Consider the following 18918-nt stretch of genomic DNA (forward strand, 5'->3'; position numbering starts at 1 on the left):
ACTATCCCTAGAAATATTTTCTGCTCTTAGCCTTTTTGCTATAAACATACTGGCAAACTGCACATACACATATTCTGCTGAATCTAGAGAAATGACAGGGCTTGTGCTTCACCTGCTACATCTGAAAAAAGCAACAGCTGCAGGTCATGCTCTGGCTTCTGCCAGCCACTACCACTTGGTAGTGGTGTTCTAGTGTACAAGAGGGAGGGCTGCTTCATCAAACAATGTGCTCTGTAAGCTTTTACACTGTAAGCAAGGAGATCCCAAAATATAGGCTGCAGCATTTCTTATTTTCATGCATACAACAGTGTTAAATCAAAGGGATTTACATGGATTAGCGAAGGACAAAATTGGCCTATTTTAGTAATTGTAAAATGACACTAAGATTATAACCCATCTCCCACTCCCACGATTAATTACTTCCCAACTCAATATATTGAAAGGTTCTTTCCACCTAACAGAGCCATGCCAAATGAAAAAGAGTGGATTTTTTTTTCCTTTTTAATTTTCTGTTTTAGACATGATGTATTTTAAAACTGAAAGAATTGTTTAATTTTCTTTGAAGAAATAAAAAGGAGCACAGGCTGCTATGATGCTTGGTTAGAAACATCAGATAGTGGCTGCTGACAACTCAGGGAACCCTGAACTGTGACATCACAGCTGGCCACAATGTAATTCTTTTTGGAAGATGGAGCTCTCTTACACACCAGTGAGGTTGCTGTTCCCCCCTACACAGCTGCTCCTGAGATTCTCACACGTGAATAGCTGCGCCTGTATGGGAACATTCAGAGAAAATGTCACAGAGGTTTTGAAATGATAACCAGAAAACACACTGTGGTATTAGTTCTGCTTAACTTTATAAGAGGTTGAATTTTAGTTTTTATTAGCTTCTGCAAGGCTGAATTTCCCAGAATGATGTAACTACTGTCTCAAAATATGTGAAAATGTTTTTTTCTGTCCTCACACTACAGCTCTACATCTCCCCTCTGCTATGTCTAGAATAACTAATCTGAGATTAACTCACACATTGGTTTCTAAGGGACACAAATATAAAATAGAATGAAGGACAGCTAGGATGACGCAGAGAAACGTGTTTTGCACACACAGGGACACAACCACTTTGGCATCATGTAAAGAATCCTCAGCCACCAAAGGACACGTGGCAGCTGCCTGCCCGCACGCTGCTCCCTGCGCATGGCCTCCAAAAGCCAACCGCGCCCAGCCCAGCCTACAGCTGCAGAGCGTGGCTCCATCGTAGCTGCTGACAGACACAGGGTTTACTTGCTGTTAGTCCAGTGAAGAGTACTAAAGACAACAAGTTCTTAACACGGAGCCCACAAGGACATTTGCTCAAATATCTAGCCTCAAGTGCTGGTTGGGGGCTGTACCTGAGGCTGTGACAAAACCCAGGGAAACTCAGGCTAAGGTGGTCCCGGTCCACACACAGCATCATGATCCCAGGGTGGGCAACTCTGATAGCATCCCGAGCTGAACTCCTGGGAGTTGTACACCTATACGTGGCATTTTCCTCCAGAAGGCAGTTTATTTTGCCTGCTTTGCTTGAAGTTGTTTGCACTCATCCCTCCATCAGGAAATGCAGGGGCTGGTTTACAGCCCCTGTCCCGAGAACTGCATCTCCACAGGACTGCATGTGTGCACTACAGTTTAAGCACTTTGGGACTGCTCAGAGTGAAATGCATAAAATGCTAATGTATTACTAGACTCCTACAATATTTTTAAATAGCATCTCCGGTATATAGAACTATTTTACAAGCAAGTCAGTGTTCCATGACACCAAAGATTTTTATTTTATCTTTTAAAGTTTAAATATCAGTGAAAAGTGGGTGTTGATAGGATCTGCCAGCAGCACAAACAAAATGTATGAATCCAGACTAGAAATGAAACGATCTCTCCACAACAGGGAAAGTAAGGCAGCACAACAGAAAAATATTCCCCAATACACAGAATCTTGAAAGTATTGAACAAGTAAGTAGAACAAAGATTTCAAAGCACATTTGGACATGCGCTTCTTCAAGCAACATGTCAAAACCACTACTTTCTCCTCCCCTTCTTCTTGACAGATGGTCTGACTGGGCCCAAAGCCACACCACCAAGCTGTGATCTTGGCAAAACCCACAAGGTAAATAAGGCTGGGCACAAAGTACAACTGGATAGGAGGCATGTGAGTGCTGAAGGATGAGATCCTGGCGATTCAGACAACAGCACAAGCTCATCTGAAAAAATGCTCCGGCACAGTGCCAAGAATGCTCTAGAGGTAAACACTACATAGCAAGGGCTGTATCCATCTCCAGTTGAGGAGATGTTTAAAAGGTTAAACACTTTTCTGTTTAGAAGGTTAAACACTTCAAGTTTCCTGGGCAAATCCCAACTATCCTCATTTTATTTCAAGCTACTACAAAGAAAAAAACACCAAAATCTCAACATTTATTGATTTTTGTTTTCTCCTGTGCTGCTAGCGTGGTGTGAAGATGCAAGAAAACACTACCATGCTGTTTTGCAAGACAGGATGTGCTTCATGGGTTCCAAACCACCTCTATATGGGCTTTGTAAGATCAGCTGATTCCCTCCAAGCTAAAAAACACTGAGGAGATGCCAAGTCACATTGTTTGGGCAATTTTTTTTTGTTTAGTGTTGTGTAATGGAACCATCTGCATGAGTACCAATCAAATAATCAAAGCCAACCATGGCCAGATGACAAATCCCTCTCCTTCTGCAGGTTTGCATGTTGAATTACCAGTACCGTTCGAATTCTCATTCGTTTTTAACTTCTGATCAAAGCTAACATAGCTGGGAAGACAATGCTTTCCACGCTCCACCTTCCCCCCTCCTCACTGCTCTGAAATCATCTGTCTCAAAGCCAGAAGTCTAAATGGAGTGTAGGGCAAGTTCAAAACAGGGAGGGTTGCTGAGAGTCTACTGCCAATTCCACTCTGCAGTCACAGCTTGCTCCCACAGCTCCATTAGCTGCCTGCAATCAAGGGCGGACGACTCAGTCCTGCTTGCTGTCCAGGTTTAATAGGTTCAGCTAGTTAATGAGCAATGGCTAGATTGCATTCCAAGACTTCACATCATTTGTAAAGCAATTAAGTGTACACTTTTTGGGCTCCTCCAAAAGAACTGCCTTGTTCTGCTGAGAGGATAACGGGAAAGCACAATTTTCAAAACAGAACAGTGTGACACAATGGGAAACTGTCAGAATATTCACCTTCTCCAAGTATCATGCTGAATGCATCATTCTTTTTCCACAAACCTCTCAAGAGCTCACTTACCTGTACACCCCTGGATTACAGATTGCTGTTGCTAGATGAAACCAAGAGCTGTAAGCCAGCTGGAAGATGGAAGCATCTCAGTGCACTTTCAGTGCTGACAAAGCAGGCTAAGGAGCCATCGAGTTAACAAAGCAGATCTTTAATCTGAAAGCCACTGCAAAGGCAGGGGTACTTTTTACATGTATACTTTTTACACATATTCCCACCAGAGAACTGCAAGGCTCCTTGCAAACAACAGAACACTTAAACCTAGATTTACAAAGCTCAGAAGCTAAGTGACTTGAGCCCTCAGGAATTCCTCACAAAACTAGGACCATGTCCTTGGAGAACGAAACTACCTCAGAAGGCAGAACTGGGAGGAAAACCAAACATTTCTATTTGACTCGCACATGCTCATTCACCCCCTGCACTCTTGCACTACTGCTTTAACATATGTACTGCTGCAGTGCCCCTTCTCCATGACTGTGTATTTTTAAACTCTCACTTCCAAGGCAAAGATCCTTTTGTTTGTTACAGGGAGGCAACTTCTCTGGCAGTACAGAGGATCCTCAGCCTTAAATGGCTGATTCACAGTTGAGCCAAAGTTGGATCTTCCAGGGACTCTGAAAGGACAACTTCTACATCTGTGGGCTGTCTTTTCCATGCTCTTCAGCTGAACCTGAGGGAGAAAGGAGTCCTGCTGGCACGGACCTGTCTAAAAGATATGCTACTTCTACATTACACCAAATGTTGAGACCACGACCTAGTGGTCCTAAGCTAAGACGACCTAAGCTAGTTAGTAGATGGCAGCCACACTGAGAGAGCATCCTCCTCCTCACGTATGAGACTTACAAAAGTCTGCATACTTACTGGTTTATAACACCTTTACTAAAAAGGAAAGAAAACCAATAAAATCTCCAAACACTCAAGATCCCTTCACAATCTATTTCTGCAAAATCAGGAATCAGATTCCATTTCTCTGAGCACATCCACTATCTAAACTGGAGATAAGGTTCAGGAGGAAGAAGTCTTTACTCATTTACCAAAAGAACTCTTCACTAAACTTTCAAAAAAGACTTCTGCAACAACATGAGACTGGTCTTTTTACTTTAAAAGCAAAACCTTGGTATGGAAAAGAAGCACAGCTGAATTGTTATATATTTTTTTCTTCTATTATTCTCCATTTCCTTTGCACATGCCAGTCAAAACTATAAAATACTTGTGGGAGAAATGCAGAAGGCACGGTTTCACATTCCAAAAGATCTATTTCCATGTGCTGCATACAAGCCAGTCGACCACCCAGGAAAGCCAGGCAAAAACACTTTGGCCCACCAGTGCTGCAGTTGCTGACGAGGAGCCCTTCTCTATCAGGGCTTTGCCCCATATTTCCTATGAGAAATAAGCACCAAGCCTAACAAGCAGCCAAGCCTGTGGCTGCATCACCTCTAAGTCTGCCCTGAAGCAGTACTGACAATCAGACCAGCACTTCCTCCTCTTGAAAAGTGGTGCCAAGTGCTAAAATATTTTTAATAAACTGGCCACAAAAAAGGAAACAAAAAAGGAGAAGATAACCTTAATACAGAAGCCTGTCATACTATCACCGGCTTATTTATCCCTTTGCTCTTCATCACAACACTTTCAGCCCAGTTTTATCAGAGAAATGAGAGCGAAGTTAGGCCATCTGTAGTCTTGAGAAAAGGTATGACCAGCTATTTTCTCTCCCTAAGAACCCTGGACAATGTTACTTTCTTTTCATGAATCAGTCACAAAAAAGATTGGTAACTGTTTCAGAGTCACTAAAAATTAATCAGTCCCTGAGAGGCCAAGCTGGTTGAGAAACTGCTAGCTGGAGCAACAGAAGCAGGCATGACTTGCCCTCAACAAAGCAGGAGGCATTTGGTTTTAGTTAAAGGGGTAAAGGGTAGTAAAACTCGGCCAAGTATTTATTTATTGGACCGGAGTGCCTGCAGCAAGAGAGGAGGGTGAGACAGTGTAAAGTTTTTGTAATCCCAACCTTGGAAGAGAGGCAATTGAACTCTCATTTCACTGTTGGAATAGGACAGCACAGAAAATTGATATGTGCTGTAGAAAAGATGATTTATAGAAGCAATGGGGTGTCAGTGTATGTGTAAAACCAAAAATGATCTAAAGCTCTAAAAGCCGTAAAGCTTTCCCAAGACAATACCTTTCCTTTAACCTGTTGGCCATTACTTTCTGCCAGTTCAAGACAGTCAGGAACATGAGGAAGAAATAAGCCACTAGTGAGATTGTTGCTTTGCAGAATGATGCTTCAGTTCAGCAGTGGGGAATGCTGACTGGGCATCACTGAAGCATACCCTTGGATCTCTCCAGTGTTAAATAAATAAATTTAATAAAAGTTACAAGTATTAATGGAGCTTTATGTAGTCCCGACCCAAACGTCCACTCAGTGGTGTGGCTACTTGATAATATTTCCGTACGGGCTGGTTTGTGCACCTACCAGCTGTGAATTTTTTGGCTCTTAGTCATGTTCCCCCACTCGGTGTGAGGGTAACATAACAGGAGTGGGTAATGAGACACCCCCAACTCTGGATTCATTTCAATTCTGGTGAACACAACTGATTTTCAGTTCATGGAGAGATTCACAAAAAACACGGAGGTCCATCTGAGGATGCTGCAGAGACTCATTGGATGTGTGGCAGAGAGCAAGAAAAAACAATGAAGAGGAAAAATGGGATAACCTTGCAGTGTTTAGCTGGGACTGTCAGGCAACAGTTAATGCCGAGGAATCTTGCAATTCTGTTTATGTTCTTTCAGCACAAGCAGGTGGTGGGAAGCCCAGGATGGGAGGGGCATGCAGATAAAAAAAAGAAAGAGGAACCACTTTTTTTTCTTGTGTGCGTGATCTATTCAGATGAATCTTTTTTACCAACAGGCTCTCTTCCTGGAATCAGCACGGATACCCAAGTGACACTCTGTGGCTCTCTGATAAACACACAGCATACCTCAAATGTCTAGGTTATGTTGCCTGTTTGTAGTGGAGGTTTTGATGGGAGTTCTGGGGTTAGTAAGTAACGTTTAACAGAGGCATTATTAAAACCTCCCAGCTTTTTAAAATTGAGATTTATTTGTTTGAAGTTTTGTTATTTCCATACTATTATAGTCATGTGCTGTAATGCTTACCATCTGAAAAGTGAGACATAAAGGACATGTATCCATTGACACACATCTCATTTCTTCCCTTGGACACTTTGAATATAATTGTGCACACAACTTTTACAGTGACAGATTTTGTACAGAGGAATGCTCTAACCTGTAGATTTCCCTCCAACTGCTGCTGGTCCTTGTCCAGTGCCACAGACATCTCTTCCTTTTTCTGCAGCTCTTTTTTACTGAATGTCTTTGTCACTGGCTGACATGTTTAGTGTGGCGGACATTACGCCACTGCTTTAAAGGAAACAGGCAGAGGGCAAAGGAAAAAAAAAAAACCAAAACAAACAACACTACCCAACCCAAACCCTCTACCCATCTTAGGCAAAAGAAATCAGGCTCAAAGACCTATGACCAGCCTCCCTCTTCCCAGTTATAGACAAGTCCTTGCACTGCAATAGACAAAGCATTTCGATCAACTCCTATACTTGGAAAATGGGTACACTTCTGCCTGCCCCAATACATATCCTGGAGTGCTTCAGTTCCCAGACATTAAAGGCAAAGGTGGACTAGGAGGGAAAAGGATGGGGGGGCGGTGGGGGGAAGGAGGGGGGGGGGGAAGGAGAGGGAACAGGAAATAAAATGGTTAAAACCAACCAAACAAACCAACAGAAACAAAATAAAAACAAACCACCAAAAAATGCAAACCAGCATCAGACAGGAGATAAAGCCTGACCTGTGATTCAGCAGATTCAAATGCTCAGAAGTACAACAGCCTGTGTGCGCTACTAAAAGACAGCAGCAGTCCATTACACGTATGGATGTATGGATTTGCAGCACTTGGTCAGCACTAATGATGTTACCTCATTAAAAGAGATAAATGCCTTACTGTACTACCAAAAGCATCTGCTCCTTCCTTCTCACCTGTTCTCCATCAGGGCGATCAGCAGCAGTCCAGTGAAAAGAAATCAAATATACAACACTAAACTCACTTAGAGCCACTTGCTAAGCTTGCTTTTTGTTGTTTTAATGTCATATTTTAATGGGGTTATACTATGCTTCCTACCAGGTACCTCTTCTCTTGACACTAAATCAGCATATCAAAGAAAACAAAGCCCTGTGAACCACCATGGCCCACCAGCTTTCAAAGGACTTCTCAGAAAATAAACTAATGTGTACTTCAAATAATTCATTCACTGTTGAGTAAAATGATGCAACTTCAACCACAGCAGGTGAATTAGGTAATGGGGTGACAATGACTTCTGTCTGCTAACACCCTCCAACATGTTGCCACGCTCAACACAACAGTTTTCTTCCAACAGATTTCTCTCTACATGCAAAGATAGCAGTTTACAATAATGAATGTTTTATGCATTATTCCTTTGTGTATAGGGTCTCCCAAGTACACATTATTGAAGTCTATTAAATTCTCTATTTAGCAGAATTACCAATGTGCCTTTGGGGAAATTATTACAATGAAGCTTTACTGGTATTTAAACTCCAGTTGTTTAACAATCTTTTCCTAATCACCAATCCAGGTATCAACATTAAAGTGCAGTCAGATTTCTTCCAGTGCAGCATAAACCTGTCTATGAGCTGCTTATGGAAATTCATTTAACAGAATGAGTATTTCAACTTGGCATGTTTTTCATAATTAGCCTCAGACAGCTTGTGCTTTAAAATATTAGGAGCTCCCTCCTGATCCTCTTCACCAAGCAGAGCCCTCTACAGTTAAACCTGGTTACAGAACCAATTAACTATTTGCAGCCACAGCGTTTCTGTCAGCATACCAATATCTGCAAGATACCAGCCCATTCAAGGAAAATTTGGCCAACAAGGTCCCATTCTTTACAAATGGCTTTTCTTTTCTATGAGAAAAAAAACCTGTCCTGGGTGCAAGGGATGGAGCAGTCCAAAAACTGCCTAAAACCAGTGCATCCCCAGGTCCCTCCTCTGGTCCAGATACAACTCAGAGAGTTGGGTAAAGCCACAGCAGAGTCGTTACTAACTGGTTTTCGTGCCACTCAGACCATTTCCCTTGTTCATTCTGCACAATACAGCTATAGCTAGCTACTTTCTAAATGTGCCTGTTTTTGTGGCAATGAGTCAAACTTGGTTCCAAATTTGTTATGTGTGTCTGTACCTGCCGTGACAAGAACAAATATTTTTCTAATAGGAAGAGTCTCACATTCTCAGGGGAAGAGGAAGTAAACTTCACCCTTCTAGAAATCACAGGATTCCGCTTCCTGGGGTGGGGTAGAAGAGACCTAGGTCTCAACCTTTCAGGTTTCCTCCATGACCTTCAATAAATCACTGTGTTCCTGCCTTCATTTTTCATCAGTATGAAGTGCTCAGGTTCTATCTATGGGGCAGTCAGGCTCGCCAGCAAAGAAAAAAAGATGTCTTGCTCTTGCCACTACGTTGCACTAACAGTTGTAAAACTGTTCAACACCAGTTCAATTTTCAGTCAACCTTCAATGAGAAAAACAGCATTAATTTATTGAAAAGACACTGACAACAATCTTACTAAACAGGGGTCACAGAAACAGAATGTAAGTAATGGAGCTGAGCAAAATGGCTTGACATCTCATAAAGATGCAAAATTTAGGCCACCATACATGCATGTTTTGATATGCCAGAATTCAAATTATATGTCCAACTACAGATAAACGGAGGACTAAAGTCATCACTTGAAGATTGTGATACTAAAGATTCTTCTGACAAGTATGAGTCATATACTATCTGTTCTTCTTGGCTCTAAGGCAGGCCTGCACAATGAAGTTGTTTCCACCAGGACCAGAAGTCCTTCAGGGAACAATCCTCGGGGAAAAAAGCACAGCAAACAGGTGGGCATATTTTAGCCATACACTAATTTCCCTATAAATCAATGGACAAAAGCTCTTCCTTTCTCCAGTTACAAACCCACAGCCAAATCACCTTCTCTGTTTTCAATCTCATTGACATTGTTCGAGTTACACACACACCAGAGCAGATTTAGTCCTTGGGGGGGCACTGGGAGACCAAACCTCCCATAAATAAGAAAGGAAACAATCTGTTCATCTTCACTGAAGTGGGATGAGGAATATCTCTTTCACCTAAAAAAGGAGACATATGTCTAAGAGACAAAGCGAAAATGTCACTAATTTCACTTCTTCAGTTTGCCTCTCCATTAGGAGATTCTTACGTACTTTAAAAGTTTTTCAGGTTTTTAAGCTATTTTATTCAACTGCAGATAGAAGCCCTGAAGTCTATGAGCTGTTGGCTTACAGAAGTTGCTAGTGTCTACTTCACTGTCATCCATCCTGTTTGATAGGGTGATCAAGAGTGCACTCCATTGTCTGAATTTGTCAGTCCCTTTTCCTATCACTTACTTCTTTACCTCAACACTGTTTTCACAACCATGAGGTGAGATGCTTCTGCTGAGTTGTACAAAGTCCATCCCTATCTTTAGCTTAGTTCATTGTTGACTGGCTTTACCCCATCAAGCAGATTATGGTCAGCTTCATAAGCACCAACACTGGCACAAGAGGGAATGGGGCAAGTCCTGGCCAAGGACAAGGTAGGAAGCAAAAGACAATGAGCGGTCATAAGTGGGACTGGTGTAGGCTGCCACAAAACCTCTGAAGTCCCTGACGTGTACCAGAAGACATTGTACAAAAACATGACAAGTACACGTTGTGGCATTTAACACATTGCAATATGTGTATCGAATGTTCTTGTCTTGTTATGGCATTGTGCTGATCACAGCAGAGGACAGACCTCAAAAAAGCACCTGGCAATACAATGTCACGTTTATTCCACAGTACTGGGCGTAGCCCGTCATTTGTTACTATGGCAGGTGGACCAACAGCCACCCCAGCCAAGCTGTCACTTTGTCTCTCCTGCCACCTACTGTACTGAAAACCAAAATATGTGTCACCAACTCACATGTATTTCCACTTGTGTTTGGAAATACCAATCTTTAGTTCTTCTAGAAATGCTGCTGCATGCGTATGGGAACTCCCTGCTATCATCACTCCTACAGCAATGCTATCCAGTGTTTCCTGTTGAAGGCTAACTGCAGCACTTGGAGCTCTACTTGATTCACTAATGTTTCAGGGTTAAAATTAGCATTAAATACTAAAAATTCTCAAGAGTTTAGAGTGCAAACCCCTCTCTCCCTTTGCCCCATGGAGAATTAATCACAGAAGATTTATTTTAAACAGTGAACAGCCTATGATACTGCACAAACCTTTGCCCCTAATTTTCTGTTACGTCCAGTGACAACATGCACCAGGGGCAAAACCCGGCAGAAAAGTAACTTCCCATTGAGCATGAGATTGTGAGCCTGTAGGCAGGGGTGAAACTCCTGCTGCTGCACTTGAGCTGCACAACCAAATGAGTGTCACCCAAGAACAGACCTGTCCCATGCAAGAGTCTGTTTCAGACCGTGGTTTACCCTTGTCCTTTTAACCTCTCACTCTCAAAATGCCATCTGAGCAGGTCTGGTTGTGCCACCCATACCCTCAGCAGCCCAGTGCTACTCATGGTGTCCTCCCCATGCAGTCCCGCTGCCTATGACATGACCAGCTGCAAAAGGGGCTTCACTGATTCTTGTGTCCAAGCAGTGCATCCCAGGAGAAGAATTCTTTAATCATAACTATCTGGGTTCTGCCATCCTTCTGGACACCATTAACCACAGCGAACAGCATGGAGAAGGACAGCAACGAGTCTGAGCTGGCCCAGACTAGTCCAAGCCCACCACAGGGGCTTCAAACCCATTCACAGTACTATGTGGAAACCAATTAGCAATCAACTCAAAACCAAATAGACAGATATCCCATGTTAATTCTCCCAGAATTATCCCATGCCATTCTCCCAGAATGCACAACAAGTTTATTTCTCAGTATTTTATTATTAATTTTGAAAAGTATGCAAATAGAAAACAACAAGCTGAATTTTGTAATAGAAATCTCATTACTTTCTAGTACGAAGAAAGTAAATCTCATTACTTTCTTCATTGTGGGTGCTAGTTTATTTTCCCATGTGTGGGATTCCCTTTTACCTAATCAACAGCTTGGGGCTTTATGACAGCAGCTACCTTTGATAAAAGGAGTATTGTGATGAGGGAGCAAGGCGTCCAACACTTGTAAGCAATCAGTAAGCAATCAAATGTATAAATGTATTTATTTATGCTGTGACCACAATAATCAAGAGGTATTAAAATGTGGAATGGAGCACCAGTTAAGTGCATTTTAAATCTGATTTTTCCCTGGTTGCGGTAAGGAAATTGTTGACCAGCAGGACTTTTTAGGGTCTTTACAGGCTGCAATTAGTGAAGCAGATACAGAAGATAAATTGCTCCACTCCTGCAAAAGCAAGTCTTATTTTTGCAAGTAAGAGTGGGCCTTTCATCTCAGCACTTAAAATTTGATCAAGAGAGAAAAAAACATGAATATAATTCCATTCACTCCCAGATAAACTTCTCTGAAAAATGAGGACATTTCTTCTCCTTAAACAAATCCGACAAGGCTATAACTAAAAATATTTTTGTAACACACAGAGTTCAGTATGAACATTGGAAAACAATTGGCAAGAGCAATTGGAGTGTCTAATCCCAGCCATTTAGCCACCAAAATGTTTCAAGAGCTGTGATACATCCACTTAAAAGCCAAATATGGCTCACAAACAGCTATTAAACATGAATGAACTTATCAAGAAGCAACAGTATGTTCCCATTAATTGTACAAAGGCTGCAAAGAGGTTAAAAAAAAGACATTTCTACAGCATCTGATCAGAAGTGACTTTCACTGACACCAATTTAATTTATAACAAAATCAAGGCAATAAACTAAAGGATCACATTAGCAGTTAGTAATGCTACAGGAGCTATCAGTGAAATGCTAATGAAATGAACAGAGCCTTAAAACAACTTGGTATTTTTTAACATAGACTTGAAAACCTGCTACTGCAAGGGCACTGTCAGAGGGTGCTTGGGCATGCTCACTAGCAACTTTCAGACAACTTTTAAGGTTCCCTAAGGATTCTCCAAGGAAATTCAAGAAGGCAATTTTGCACACAAATGCTGTCTAGATTGATGTATCACTTAACAAACCTGCAAAGTTTAATCTCCAAAAGAATTTTTACCTCCCCTGTGCTTGACCGCATGGAAGGCAAAGAGATTTAAGCTTGTTTGGTCTATGGCCAATGGAGACTTTCTAACAGAAATGGAAACTGGATGATAAGCAGGTAATAAGCCGCTCCCAAAGTTTCCCTTCCTTTGAGCAGAGTGAAGCCACTGGGAGATTTCGGAGCAGATTCTACAAACAAGCTGTTAAGAAAAGCCGCTATCCAGAAGGCTTGACAGGAGGAAAAAGGAAGCAGGGAAATCGCAGTTAATGGGATTTGGCTGCATCTGGAAAACAGCTAGGGTTCGAATACATTACAAATAGTCCTGCACTTCACTGCTGCATCAATTCATTGCTGGATGGGGAAAATGTACATAGATTTAAAGCTCCACAGAAACTTAGATTGATCTGTTTAGAATAAATCTTGTCTCTCCCCTGAAATGCCCTCTGGATGAAGACACGACAAAGAGGAAATTGCTACCTCTACACTATAACTTCTATAATTTTCTTTTAGGGGGAAGGCAGGCTAGGGATTTGTTTATTTTGAGGTTATTTCCTAAGTCTCATAAATGGACGCTTGCCCCATTCACCTTAGACATCACTGCAGAGTACTATAAAGTTTGCCTAAGTTTTCCAAGGGAAAGAATCACTGTCCCATTGAAAGGATAATGTGACATCAAACATAGAGGGTTACCTCTCTCCTAGGGCATCTCTCCTTGTCACAACATAAGGAGGTTGAGCAACCTCAGAAGGAGGTTCTCAGTGCCTCCCTTCCCAAGCCTTGGTGGGGACATCCTGCTCATCCTCCAACCTAGGAGGGAGAGAATTAGTAGTTTACAGCTACTAATTGAAAGAAAAACTGCCGCAGACAATGTCCTCTACCTTTGCAAACTGATGCCAACCACAGGACATGATTCAACACGTATGAACTCCATACTCATCCCTCCTTAGATCCCAAAGGAGGCAGTGCCACAGTATGAGCCAGGAGGGAAGAGGCCAGCAGCAGCAGAGAAATTTCTAGTCTAATCATGAGACAGACAGAAGAATGGAAACGATAGGAGAAGTGAGATAAAAGAATTAGGGGGCTGATAGCATCAACACACTTTAAGAAGAAGGAGAGGAAGTTGAGCGGCTGTGAAAGAGGGGGAAGGAAGAGTAAGGCTGATTTTCCCGATAGACAGGTCATAAACAGTTCCCGAAACCTGCCTAGTCGGGCTGGTTGTCTGACGTACAGATGCAAAAAGCAACCCATGTGGCATCTTTGAAGCGGAAAAAGGAGACGTTGAGGACTGGGGCACTCCGTAGGGGAATGAAAGACCTACAAGTCTTCTAAGTGCCATAAATAGAGATGAAGCTAGAGTTTTTTACCAACAATGAATGTAATAGTAAAAAAAAGAGTTTTGCAGAATTGTCCACTAAGACAAAAGTCTTAAAAACTGGCTCATCATAAATGCCTTTTCTTTTGGAAATCCCACACCCACTGGTGAGAGATTAGCTTTACAAAGTGAGATTTTAACTGGAATTGCAGCTCTGGGTAACAACAGGAAATGTTGCTCACAGCAACAGAAGATGTAGGATGATTAGGTTTTTGGGGAAAAATTGAAAGAAAGTTACAGTAACTATGCAAACAGAATAAATAACAGTGCTGTCCTTCTCCAGAACCTTTCCAAGGATCTTAGAGCAATGTACAGCCATTCTCCATTAAAGGCTGCTGTGCTACGGCCACATCTTATTGCACCATCTAGGTCCCAAGCCTGGCTGCACTCCTCATCTTCATAGTTCTATCCCTCTGCTGATCCTCACACCAGACATCAGCTGATGGTCAGGGACCCCACGGGGGGGGGGGGGGGGGGGGGGGGGGGGGGGGGGGGGGGGGGGTTTGTGCCCTGCAGGACCCCAGCTGGGACTTGGGGTGTTGCCAAGTGCTTACTTGTACATAAGTAATGAGATGGCCTCATCAAGAGACAGACAAGACAAAAGGTTTCCACTTAGTGAGAAAAGTCCAAGCACAGAAGCGAAGGCCCTCCCCACACTGTGCTCAGCGGCTCAGCCCAACAGAGCAAGCGGGCTGGGAAAGCTAGCCGTCTTTCAGACAAAAGTGTAAAAAAGCAGCAGGAGGAGAAAAAGAGAAAGACAAGGTCAAGTTAGAGGGAGGCGAGCTCCAGACAAACCCTCCCCTCCCCAGAGGAAAGCACCTCAACAGACACTGCTGTGGAGTCAGCAATGCAGAAGATACTACTCAGCAGGGGAACGTGTCATGTTAAAATACAAACCCTTGTTTACATGCTCCCCTAAGTTCCTTAACTGTTGCTCAGAATTTTAGGAAATACTTTGCATTGGACTTGTTTAATTGCACATTTCCCACCAATTTCCAGTTCCAGTTTCTACTTCTATTCTTAATTTTTAATCACCGCTGGGACAAAACAGTAACATTTAGATACTGCTTTGCTAAGAAAACTGGAGTAACTGGGAGTTATAATAACAATACTTAAATACAGTCTATTTAAAGGCTTGAACGCATCTTGTTAGAACACTGCATAAATTAACCCAACCTAATTCTCTAGGATGTAACAAGATCTGAAAAGCTCCAAGTTTCATGTTCTCTCTTACCACCCACTTAAAAAACCAAAACCCAACATGCTGGGGTTAGTTTAGGTTGCAAACGAAAACAAAATTCACATTCAACTGAATAAATGCAATTTACTCCTTGATGCAACAAAGATGATGCCGCAAGCAGCTCAAAACCAAAGCAAGAAGAGGTTCTCTCCCACCCCCTCCATGCATATGCCCCCTTATTTTTGCTGTTAATGATGCCCCCCCCCCCACCCCCCCAGCCTGTCTGCTCAGGATTCTTAACTGCTCGCTCCATCCCTCCCCACTGTCTGAAATCATCCCTGGATGGAGCAAAGCGTGCCCTGCTGCCGCTGGGCTCGCAGTCTCCCCTGCAACGCTTGCACTGGCGGCCAGACAAAGCAAACTCCAGTTGCATCACGGAGCAAACTCATTTTCCAGCAACCTCCCAGCCCGGAGTTTACCGCTACTGTAATCCGGTGCTGTCAGCAACGCCGCCTTTGTGCGCCCATGTGCGCCGCTCGCTTGCTGGTCGGGTTGTTGTTTTGGGTGTTTGTTTGGTTTTTTTTTTATTACTATTATTATTAATTTTAAGGAGAATTTTTGTTTTAAATGAGTAATCTGTTTTTGAAAGATTTCTCCTCCGTGCTGGCTCCACCCTGAACTGTAAACGAGACATTACCTTATACAAGAATGAATCTGCTGCATTCCTCTGTCTAGCTGCCTCGCAGCACATTTCCTACGCTCACAGCAGCCCCGGCAGTGCATGCTCTCCCACCCCTTCCCCCCCACCTTTTTCTCTTTTTTCTTTCCCTTTTTTTTTTCCTTTTCACTGCCTCGCTGTGTTTTTGTGTAAATGATCTCACATGACTCAACAAATCCATCTGCCTGGAGCAGGCCAAGTTTGGAGCCTTCCCAGGAGGGAGGAGAAGAATTGCTTTGTGGAAAGGACCTGGAGCTTTGCCCTTTTTCTGGCTCAAATTACCCGCCTGTCAGGCCTGACGGATTTGGCTAAAAATAAAAGGAAGCGGGCCGTGAAAAGGAGATGAATGAGCTCAGCAGTTCCTTAGATAACATGGGGTCTGGTGTCGCCCAAAGATCCCAGAGCAGGAACTTCGGATGCTGGACATGTAAGTGTGGTACTGCAGCCTCAGCAAACTCGGCTGCTTGACGACCAAAATAAAAAAGGCACAAAAAAAGGCAAAACCAACCATATACTGTTGGAAATAAAAGCATTGAAGGCACTCAGAGCAGGAAAACTGCCTGCTGTAGATTTGGGCTTGTAAATGGGGAGATTTATGGGCTTTCCAGAGGGGAAAGGGGGTGTGGGGGGGTGTGGCAGGGGGCCGTATGTGATGTCAGCCTCCCGCCCTGACCAGGGAGCCTCTGCATCCTTCCTGCAAATGCCTGCCCAGCGCCCGCAGCGGGTATTAAGCACTTAGTTTGGCAATGTAATGACACACTGCAACAATCTGTAATGCGAGGCAGTCAGCAAAGCCCTGGCTCGAAAAGCTCTTTCTCCTAACCATTAACCATATGTTTGGCTCCGCCGCCGCCCAAGCGAGCGGGTGTTCCAGTGCACCATCTGGTTTCTATCCACACAAGCAACTGCAAAGCACAGAGTATTTCCCTCTGGAGCTGTGTCTTCCTCCCAGACCCCCGATCCCCACCCGGTTCCCCACTTCTCAGCTCCCCATCTTCCTCCTTCCACCCCTTTCCAGCATCAACTTCACTTCCCTGTCCCACTAACGGCTCAAAGCAGTGGAGACCACAACCACCCCACCAAAGGTGCAGCAGAAGAGCTATCTCGTGCTGCCTTCCCTGAGCTCACACGTCTGCACACGTGTGTGCACAGAGGGACTGCATCCCTCATCACCGATGTCTGGGGCATAGCATTAAAACATAAGTGTGTTCTCAAGTGGCCCGGGAGCCGCTGCAGTGTCCATCACATCTCGCTCACGCACACATGCGCACAGCGAGTGTTCAGTTTGGATTACATCAACTCTGTGCCGACACCGCAAAAGGACTTCAAGAATGTACCTAACAACAGGAGGACCAATAGCAGTTTTATCTACTGTTCTCAAGCAGGGCTTTCTGCGGACATCAGGTGTTGGGCCCCCATCCCACCAAAATAAGAATGCTCTGGGGGGACAAAAAGGAAGTACAAAAGGAAAAAGAGAAAGATAAATGGAATGAGAGTATGCTGAAGAAAAAGGAGTGAAAATATTTACTTTTCCTGTGATAACTAAACAAGCTCTTATTGAAACGATAAAAAAAGCTTTCAAGTGTTATATTTTAGAAGGCCTTGTACCATATGTTTGCTTTACGACTTTATGAATTCTAACTACTATTTATGTTTTTAAAGCACTTCCATCACTCCGTTTGTTTCTGAAGTACCTATGGGACATCAGCAGTAATTTTCCCCTCAGGCTGGCCAATTTAAGATTAATCATGACCTACTGCAAGGAAGTATTCAGGGATGCAAGCAATAGGATATTCAGCAAATCCAACACTTGCTCCTTTAAAGTAAGTTTATATTCTGCAATGAGTCACACATACAGTATTTATCCAAGTTACCAGTGCTACAAGGGAAAGAAAAAGCCCAATACATTTGCAAATACATACAAATCACAGCTGTAAGCACCCAACTGCTTATACCAGGACTTGTTTCTATGACTGTATATTGATTTTTTTTTTTTAAATAATGTGTCATTATACCAATGTTGATACAGCAACTAGCTCCCTGGAGTATGCAATTTAATACTAAAAACTAGCTGGTTTTAGGAAATATCAAATCCACACCCATCCATATCCTTTTTAAACATCCTTCTTGGTCATGACTATAGCAATGCAAAGCCACAACTGCTTTTTTCCTCACCTTGCACCTAACGAAGAAAATGCACTTGCCAGTTAGAAACAGCTCAGTCTAAAGCAATAAGCTTTGCTGATCTCAATAAAATACTGCAGAGTTTCTTCAACTGTTGCTAGAAACCAAGAATCTACATTGGAAAAGATGATGCATATTTTTCAAACTTCCTCTGTATGAGAAATCAGTGAAAGAAAAAGCACACTGTAGGCCCTTATCCCAGAATCAAACAGGCGTGGGGAAAACCATATGCTTGTGAAAAGCCTGATGACTTCACTAGGATTGCCTAAGAAGATTGAGGATAGGATCTGCTCCCAATTACAAATGTGGAGTGCAATTAGCACTGTAAACTCCCCCTGCCTTCATTCTGCACTCCCCTTCAGTGAGGGAAATAATTAAAATTATTAAAACCATAAGAGATGCATTTTAGCTAGGAATTTACTTTTCCTACAAAACAGGATCTAAATATGTTAAAGTCCATTACTTTAAGATAATATATTGCAAACATCAGTATGCTTAAATATCACACATTAGGTTTCCTACAACCATGCAATGAGAAATTGTCTTCACACACAGAAAACAACCAGCAGTCGTTCTCTAAAGCAGTAAAGGTCTAGGTCTAGGTCTTTCAGCAGATAATGATCTGCTCTGATCCAGAAATCCTTTTAAAGGGGGAATTCAAGGGAAATATTCGTAGATTCAGGGTTCTGCAGTCTGAAGGGACTGCTGATCATTTGACCTTCCATGAAACAGGCATGGAGCTTCCCCACCTACATCGACAAAGCTGTAAGAGGTCAAAGGAGAGAATCTCCTTGGGTTAAAAAAAGCCTGTAAAAAACCCCCAACAAAACAAAAAAACCCAGTCTCAGATACAACAGCCTGACATAAGGCAGGAAGCTACTGCAGCCCCAGCATCACTCCCCAGCACTGTGGGATTACCCACACCCTCTCATCTGAATGAATTAACAGCCAGCTAC

General features: G+C 42.9%; 1 protein-coding gene across 5 annotated transcripts in view; it reads right to left on the reverse strand.

The window, feature by feature from the left end:
- BACH2 (BTB domain and CNC homolog 2) overlaps positions 1 to 18918 on the reverse strand; it is a 183098-nt gene that overhangs the window by 120332 nt on the left and 43848 nt on the right. The window lies entirely within an intron of this gene.

The sequence above is a fragment of the Motacilla alba genome, chromosome 3, assembly GCF_015832195.1.
Source record: "Motacilla alba alba isolate MOTALB_02 chromosome 3, Motacilla_alba_V1.0_pri, whole genome shotgun sequence".
In the NCBI taxonomy this organism is placed as follows: domain Eukaryota; kingdom Metazoa; phylum Chordata; class Aves; order Passeriformes; family Motacillidae; genus Motacilla; species Motacilla alba.